Genomic DNA, 9,298 nt, shown 5'->3' on the forward strand with positions numbered 1-9,298 from the left:
ATCTTCAGGAAGGAGGTGTCACTGTGACCACAACCCCAGAGAGATACTAGGCAACCTGTGTACCCCTTCTGTGCAGCCCAGGTACACGAGGGCAGTGCGGGGAGTGCCTGGGACTTGGCAGGATCCAGCTATGGGGCTGTGCAAGCTCCTCCGCTGGATGAACCTGCTGCTGCCTCCCTCCATCCCATATGGCATCAAATGGAAATCCTTGAGCAGCCTCCTGGAAGCCCACTCTGGTGGCTCCTGAAGCCCAGTGCATTTTCTGAAGTAGGCTGAAGGGGGAAGGCCCTTTAGCTGAGAAACAGGGGAAGTACCTGTCAGCCAGTGGTACTCCTGTGGAATTGAGCTGAACACCGTGCAGACTGAATTTAATTGCATGATTATGTCCGGAGACCCCCAGTCTTGGATAGATGCCTTTATTAAATAAATGTAGAAATAATTCTTGGCTCCAAGAGAAGGGTTTTGCATTCACAGAGCCTGGTGTGGGATGGGCACTCATCTCACACACTACATGGAAATGAAAACCTATGATCCAGACGCTCGGTGAGCCGTGTTGTTGCTGAGGCCCTGGGACATGTGCCACCTCCATTCTCCTGGGAGGAGACCACGTGTGGTCCCATGGTGCCAGCCCTGCTGCCTCAGAGACCTTCTGCCTTGGGTCTCTGCCAAAATCCAAAGTGTTATAATGGCCAAAGGCACCCAGGTTAGACAGGCAATTTCCACGTTGTGGGTGTCCATAGCAGCACCCACACATGTATGTGTTCATCCTTACTGCCCACAGAGCTGCAGGATAAAGCAAGGTTTTTCCTGGGGCATTTTCCTCTTTTTGGTTTCACCTTACAGTCTTCCACTGCATCAGCCCCAAAGTAGGTCGTACAGATGATAATAAAACAGATGTAGGTAGTACAGATGTTATAAAACATCTCCCCAAAGTCTTGGTAGACATGGCCTCTTCTGCTATCTCTTTGTGCTTCTCATCTTGACCTGGAAGCAGCAGAGCTCAAGCTCATGTTGGACTTGGAGGCCACAGAGGGGGAGTGGAGCCCAACCCGGCTGTTCAAAAATGCCTCTTTGCCTGTCTGCCTGCAGGTACAGTGGTGCTTCTTTAGCCAGAATGGAGGAGCATCGTGGGGAGATGTGATGGGCAAGTTGAGTCACAGTCTTGGAATAGAAATTACAGCTTTTAACATCTGGCATCTGACTATGGGATTATTTTCTGTCTTTAATTGTTTACCTCCTATATCATCACAAGCTGCTTTTTCAGGCCAATTACTTTAATTGCCATGACAAAACAAGTCAAATCCAGGTTTGCGACAAAATTGGTCTTTCTTTCTCCAAATAAAGCCTTGAATGATACTGATCTGCTGTTGGTCACCAAGCTCTACTACTTTAAACTGCCTCCTCCCTTATTGCCGATACTAACAAATTAACACTAATAATTACAAACATTAATTAGTAACAGCATTCAGACGCATATGAAGCCCAGACAAAACTCCCACCGTGGGCCATGTGCTATGATGAACATGGCCTTAGTTCCTCTGCATCTGCAGAGGGCTGAGCTGGGGCTGCATCGGGTGCTGTTCAACACAGGAGCATGGAGCTGCAGAGGTGCTGAGCCGGAGCTCCCCGGTCTCCTTGCAGCCCATGAGGATGCTCCTGTGCCTGGCATCGTGGTGTGTGACAGCTCCAGTGGCTCAAGGAGTTTTTTGCACTGAAGTAGCCAGCACAAAGCATTAGCAAAAAGAGAGAGAAGTACCTGGATGAATTCGTGAGAGATGCAGCTACCACCTTGCTTCTACATGGTGTGCATGATGCTTTTTTTCTCATGCCTTAACTGGTCAATGCACCAGCTGAGCTGTGGCATCTGCGTCTGTCCGCATGCACGTTGATGTGTGTTATAAAACTCCTTTCTATGGATGAAATAAAAGATAAATTTATTTTGCTTCTGTTGCAGGGTATTCAGAAATGGGGACAGCCACGCTGGCAGGTGAAGAGGAGGAATTGGATAAATATGCACAATGCACGGCCCTATTAACCTTGTGAGTTTGCTGTTGTAAATTTGATCTTTCTTCTCCCATCCCACTCCTCGCTGTGGATTGCTGCTGTCCCTCCTGACGCACCTCTTGTTCTGAATCGTGAGATGTCATACCTTGTTGTTAGATGTGCAGGTCACCTTGTAAGCGCTCCGAGACCATTAATCATCCCAGCCCCAAGACTGATGGAAAGTTCTCAGTCCTTCAATTTTCCAGCTACATTTGGCTGAGTAATGTTTTGCAGAGACAGGGGAGAGAAGGATTTCTAATTCATTTGCAGATATTTGATTATTTTAAAAGGCATTGTTGTGAAGCATCTTGCAATACATGAAGTCACATTGGCTAAATATCCTGAAGGAAAGCCCAGGCAGCACAGCTGCTCGGTCCAAGCAGCCTTGGGTGAGCTGGCTCAGCTCTCACATAAACCAGGCACCAGAAAAAGGGATCAATTCCTGCCTGGTACTGAAGCTGTTGGGTTACAAAATCTGGTCATGCCACGGTGTTACTTGGAGCAGGATATGTAAGGTACACACGTGGCTGTGTGCTGCTGCAGGGGTCATTCTTGGTGTCCCTTACACCTGCAGGCACTACCACAATGGGGTCCACCATAAAACACCAAAGGTTCACTTAAATTATTATGGCTAATGCTGCTGTTTTAACAGGATACTATGCATTACAGTCCTGACTTCCTTTCCTTCTCCAAATTTGGTCCATTCTGGCACCTGAGCAAGGTTGTACCCACCTGAATCACTGCATCGCCAGGTGTGGTGTACAGGCACAGGGCTCCCCTCGAACATCCCGTCTCTCCTGGCGCCCGTGGCTGTCAGTATGGTTGCCATGGTGGTAGCGAGACAATTAAAATGGCTTTATAACCAGCTGAAGGTGCTGACTGTTTCCTGGATACCATACATCCCAATCAATCTCAGCCCTGACAGACCTTGGAGCAAAGCCAGGTCCAATGACAGCAATTGGTGGTGTTTAATTTTATTTTTTTTTCCCTTCTTCAGCCCGCTAAAGTTAGCTTTCCTGCACGGGTTTGAAGTTGCAGTTCAAGGTAAAAAACCCTCATCCTTTCCGGATTTGGTATTTTTCAGTACCCTTCAATTCGGGCGACGCAGCACAAAAATTTATGAAGTTTTCCACTCGCTCCTGATCTTTTGACCATTCAGCAAGAAGCTGAATGGCTTCATTGCATTGAGTGATGTGGGTGCTGCCCTTTAGCTCAGCGCAGGGAGCGAGGGATTTCTTTGTTGGAGACTCCTCCTACCCGGCTGTGCTGCTCCCCCTGCCAGGCCATTCCCCGTGGGTGGTGGGGGCTGGAAGCAATATGTTGGAAGTCACACTGTATCCCAACAGCTTGGGATTCGGAGCTGTCAAGCAGTGGCTCATTGTTAGCACAACTTCTTCCAGAATGCCAGGAAAAGAAAAGACGACTTAAGGCTTTTTATGACCTGCTGACACATGAGTCTGGTAGGAATCCAACTGTCTGCAAATCTGGGGGAATAGCTGAGGGCTTCAGAGGTCCGCTGCTGCTGCTGCTAGTTGCAGGGTTGTTGGTCCCTGCAGGGGCGATGTGAGCAGGAGGGCTTGCAGCTGGTTCCTCCAGATGACTAACAGGGGTCTACTTTGTATTTCAGGCACTCTCCTGGGCTGGGTCATCACTTCAGTGTGCAAACAGATGTCTTGTATTTTCTGAGGGCTTCTTGTATCTTTGCCACAATTCGAGAACTGTTGAATTCCCTTTTTGGAGACTTTCTGAGAGCCCTGAGGTGAGTGTAGTCCCAGGTCAGCAGCTGGGCCAGCCGTGTCCTTCAAGTCCAGCTGAGTTTGCAGTGAGGTTACAGCATTGCACAAAAGGGAGCTCATGGTTGCTATTGTGCTTCCCCACATTTCTAGAGAACTTGGCTGAATGCAGGGCTCCTCTGTAGGGCACTGGACACTTCCCCTGTGCAGGTGGTACAGTGGGTTTCAATTTTAGAGCTCTTCTGCCTTTCATGGTCATGCTGTCCATCACAATGGTCTCAACTTTTCTGTTTCTTGAATCCTCACAGACAGACTGCTTAAAACAACCCAAAATATCAGCATCACAATGAAATTAACCTGGACCTACCTGAGGTTTATGGCCCTGCTTGAGCCTTCTAGGGTCATGAAGCTGTTTTGGAAGCTGCTGGCCTATGTCTTTGCAAGTAGTGTACGCTCAATCACTGCACTTCGCTTTAGATTATCAAATCTTACACAAGTCCCCAAAATTTCTGGCTTGCCCATATATTTGCAGGTTCTTCACTCTCTCTTTGGGTATACCTGATCCATCTGCAGCCAGCCTCCACCACGCAGGAGAGACAGAACACACAGGCAGATGCTCCTGCCAGCAGATGCAACAGCAGGTTTGGAGGGGGCTAAGCCTCCAGGTTACACGGTCATCAAAAGTCCAAACGTAAATCAAAAACCTTGTCTGGGGGGCTTTTTCTCTATTAGAAACCAGCTACCTTCAAGAATTCCTCAGTGACCAAAGAAAACAGCCTAAAAAGGCACCAATTTTCTAAAAATAAGCAACTTAGCAATGTAGACGGAAAGTTATGGGTTTGCTTAAAGGATCTACTTGAAGATATTTTTTCCACGATTCCCCCTTGACACCAGTAGGTCTTCCTGGCTGCTCATTTGGGATGATTTTGTTTCAAAATCTGTTTAGAAGCTTAGGTTCTGATGAAGGACAATAATTACCCAAGTAACAATGAACTCAACCAACCACCCGAGGAGTCAGAATGATTTACGGCTTTCCGAGGAGTTGATGCTAGCTTGCCTTTTGTCTTTCCACTTAATGCCCCTCTAATATTCTTCTCTGGACACAATGACTTTCCGAACTGTTTTTGTTTTTTTTTTTCCTCCCTTTTATATTATTTTATTTTTTTAAATAGAATATGGAGCCCCTCCACCACTTAATTCTCTGCATACAAAGGAAGATTTAATATCCTCTACATGACTATAAAGTACAAACCTACCAGATGGCAGACTTCAATGCTCAGGGGGGGATACAGGCTGCTTTTCTTGGAGAAGCATTTGAATGTGGTTTTGAAAGAGAGAGTCAATAGATATGTATTAATATTTTCCTTAGTGGGGTGCTGTGATACAACTCAGGAGAGGTGCAAGGAGGAAATGTGGTTCATGACCCAGCAGAGGAAACAAATGGAGCTGTGTGAAGAACTGTTTTACTAATTTATTGGGTATCTTTGAGAAACGTGTTAACTATGACCTCGAGCATCTCTGCAGAAATTTTGAGGTGTTGCATTTGCATATCGGCATAACTTTACAAACTCAAGGAAAGGAAATATTTAAGAAAGTTGCTAGCTTGCAAAGACTCCTTCTCTACATTTAAACCAAGGATGTTGTTTGCATATATTCAGTGCTCTTCAGCAAGAAACCGTTCTGCTTCATTTTCTTTCAGTTTTTCCTATGCCAGAAGCCAACTTCCTAACAAGATTAATTGATAAAAAGGAGGATTTCTGTACGAACAAATGTTTTGAATCTCAGTTATTTTCCAAGCCTTTGGTTGAATAATTCATCTGACACATAACTGAATAATTTTTCTTCATAGATTATCTGAGAAGAGATCACAATATTTACATATGGACCTATTGTTCAGACTTATTGGCTAAATAATTTATTGGAATAATCTGTGCTCTGTGTCTCATTTGTGGCCAGATCCTTGGGAGATGTTGATATTCTGATGATGTGATATGTTTCTGTTCCCAAGTGGCTGAATGTAACTTTCTGGGATTATTTTGTGAAGTAAGTGGTTGTTATTATGAGTTTGAAATGTGTTTTCACGCTGCATTCACACTTGTGAGTATTCCTACCAGAAAATGTGTTCCCTAGGATAACTGTAGAAAGCAAACACAAAAATGGAATGAATATAGTCAAAGCAAATCCATAAAAAGATTCAGATGAACACAAATGTGTTTGTAGGACACACTTATCTCCGTTGTGAAGCAACGTGATAAAGGAGAAGACCTCGGATTTATAAGGTAGAAATCTCTGTATGCCAACCAGCTCCATATCCCACACGGACGGCTTGGAGGTCCATCAGCTGCTAGACCTGTTACCAAACAAACATGACCCATAGTTGTTTGTGTGCTTTGGGGGATATAGGATACACAGCAACATGTCAAGCAAGGCAAAATGTCAAGTCACATATCAAATGAAGAACAGTGAGAAAAGAAGAGGAGGGTGTATGTCCATGGAGTGGCAATGATCTCGGTTAGGATGAACAACACAGGGTGTTTTCTATCACTCTGAACTAACACAACAGCCTGCAGTTATGGCCACTACCCGATACTTTGAAAACAAGAGAATAATTTCCATCATGATCTAGAGATCAGCTTTCACCCTGAATTTGGAGATCAGATCCTCTTATCTTTGCAAGTGCTACTGGGAGGCCTGCTTGGAAACAAGGAAAGAATTTAACCTAACAACAGCCTATTCATCCCAGTGCCTCATCGAGCAAAAAGCAAGCATTTATCTGGAACATGAATTCTCTGCAGGCCTGTGCTTCAAGCCATGTTTGCCGTAAGTCAGTATGTACATTGAAATAGCCAGAGAGAGACTCTGCTCCCAGAAAGTCAACTGAACAATGTGTTTCTCCCTACTATAAAAAAGCTGATTCAAATGGAAAACCTGCCACAACATACTCTTATAACTCAGTGGTGAAAAACAACTCTTCCAGATTTAATCCCAGCTATTGACTGGGAAGACAGGTTGCAGTTTTCACTCTCTCTCTAGTATTCACATCTTTCTCTGAATTTCAGAGCACACCTTTGGACCAACTAGATAAAACCCTGACTTTTTTAGAGCTTTGGCCATATCTTTGCAGGTGTATTTCTCTGCGTATAGTTATGTATCCATATATTGTCTGCACTATATCAAACTTACTTGTCTTCCTCCCTTGTAACACTATCATAATACTCTAAGATGCTTCTCCTGCCAGTACTTGTGCACACACTGTTCAGTACTTTGGGAGTTGTCCTGAGGTCCAGTGGTCCCCTGCTCTGTTCCATGCTCTACAGATTTACTGGCAGTACATCGTGGGGCGCCTATCAAACCACAGAAATACTGGTCTGGAGGGGTACATGTATTAAATTGCCAAACTCCCGTGATTCACATCCTTTCCTGACATCCATTAATGTTCCTGGCACCATTTTCAAATTACTGTTGGGCAGCAGATGGAGGACATGCTGCTAAGTGCTATGATTATGAGATTCATTAATATGGATGGGATTAGGCACATGCATTTGTAGTCGGGCAGGCAGAAGAATTTGCATCTGGGGTTTCCTAAGGCATTTGCTACTGAGGTAATACAGCTGCAGGAGGTAATGCTACAGGATTGAATCTGGCAGAGCGTGTATTTAAAGAAGTTTTACTTGGTAAAACTTTTTTTCAGGACTCAGATAAGCAGCAATGACTGGTAAGACCCAGGTAATGGTGCAGAACTGGATGGCTGCTGCTAGTGGCAAAGCTTTTGGATGACAAAGCCCAACTACAGATGTGAGCAGAGCCCAGGGCTACAAGAACACAGCCACAAGTGTGCCCAACCAAGTGAGCAACCACACTGCCATTAACTCTCACATTTTGCTGCTGATCAAGAGCTCACCAGCTGGGGTTGGGAGAAGAGCTACAGCAAATGTTGTGAGATAGACACACAGGCCTAGTCTTTGCCAACACAAAAAGGTATTTTCCGTATTTTCTGTGGGTTTGCAGAGGCTAGTTGATCACTATGAAATATCCTCTGACATAAATGTGGAATGGAAAGGTCTGTGATGATTTCTTATTGCAAAAATTGGGACTGGTTGAAGAGATGGGGAAGGACTATTTGCTTCCAAAGAGGAAAGGAGCATTATGGCTCCTCTTCTTGTTCCGGGCATCTGGATTCAGTGTTTGCTGTTTGCCTGGCCAAGGAAGCTCTTTGTTGGTGGTTTCAGCAAGAAGGAAGAATTATTTGGCTTTGTGCAGAGCAGTTGCAGATGATCGCTGGCATGTACTTCAGGAAGATGGATAGGAGGGAGGTGGCACTTCATGAGGAGGGTAGGTGTTTCTCATCATGATGTGCCTCATGTGATAAGTGCCTGCAGTTTTTTTGCACATCCGTAAGAACAACAGAGACATCCTGAAGGAAATATTGGAGTGGGAATGTGGGTGGGAGCAGGAGGCAGAAATTTAATATTTTAGGCAGATGAGGAACATACCTCTGAGAAATGACCAGAATAGTCATGACCACAGCATAATGGATATTTGGTGTGCTGAGGACAGAGAGTGATTTTTGGCCTGTGAAAGCATGGTAACCAAGGAAATGTCTTCTTCTCTGATGTATTGATGGTGTGTGGGCACGATCTGTCATTTAGGGGTTGAGCTGGATCTACGTGACCTTTTCCAGTCAAATGCGCCAAAATGAATTTGAGTGGGGAAAGTGATACATGGCTTGTTGAGTAAAAAAACAGACCTGGGTGAGGAAACACAAACACAACAGCTACGAAAGAGGTGCCTGGTTGGAGTGAGGATGTGTAGGACCACTGGAAGGTCCAGAGAAGCTGTGGATGCCCCATCCCTGGGGGTGTTCAAGGCCAGATTGGACGAGGCCTTGGACAACCTGATCTGGTGGGAGGTGTCCCTGCCCACGGCATGGAGTTGGAACTGGGTGATCCTTAAGGTCCCTTCCAACCCAAGCTGTTCTATGTTTCTGTGATTCTATGAAGGTGCCAAAGCAGGGCTGGCAGTAGCAAGAGCCCCAGGATGGTACATACTCCGGGTTGCATGGGGCTCTCTGCTCAGCTCTTGTGCCAAACGCAGTGTCCCCCAGCTGTCTCCCTTTGCGTTACCCATACACTTCCCCTTTCCATGCTACCCATTCCTTTTCTTTAGGAGCCCCCGAAAGTGCCATCTCCCCTCTGTCCATGCAGCCCCTCTGTTGGGATGGATTCAACAGGCCTTGGCACAGATTTTCTCACACATTTTTTCCCATTCAGGTATTTGTCAGTCCCCCTGCGTGTGATAACACTCCTCTTCACACAGGTTGTGTGTTACAAGTGCTAAGGGAAATGATAAAACCCCGGAGTACTTATTGTCCATTCCTAGTTTCCATGGCAACCTTGATTAAATGTTTCTTTTCCCACATTTCAGGCATGCCATTCACCTCCTCCCTTCCCACTCTCCATCTCCCTTCAGGAGGAGGCGATCTCACGGGGCGCCTCCACAGGCCGACCCCTACAGCAAATGCT

The 9,298-nt window shown here is 45.6% G+C and overlaps 1 long non-coding RNA gene across 1 annotated transcript; it reads right to left on the minus strand.

Annotated features, from left to right (window-relative positions):
- Positions 1-400: 400 nt before the first annotated feature.
- Positions 401-5,740, minus strand: LOC140002574 (uncharacterized). The gene is made up of 2 exons (XR_011809451.1): positions 2,776-5,740; positions 401-1,910 (listed from the first exon to the last, which is right to left on the minus strand). It is a non-coding gene; the product is annotated as an uncharacterized lncRNA (long non-coding RNA).
- Positions 5,741-9,298: the final 3,558 nt, after the last annotated feature.

The sequence above is a fragment of the Anas platyrhynchos genome, chromosome 5 (assembly GCF_047663525.1).
Source record: "Anas platyrhynchos isolate ZD024472 breed Pekin duck chromosome 5, IASCAAS_PekinDuck_T2T, whole genome shotgun sequence".
Lineage (NCBI taxonomy): Eukaryota > Metazoa > Chordata > Aves > Anseriformes > Anatidae > Anas > Anas platyrhynchos.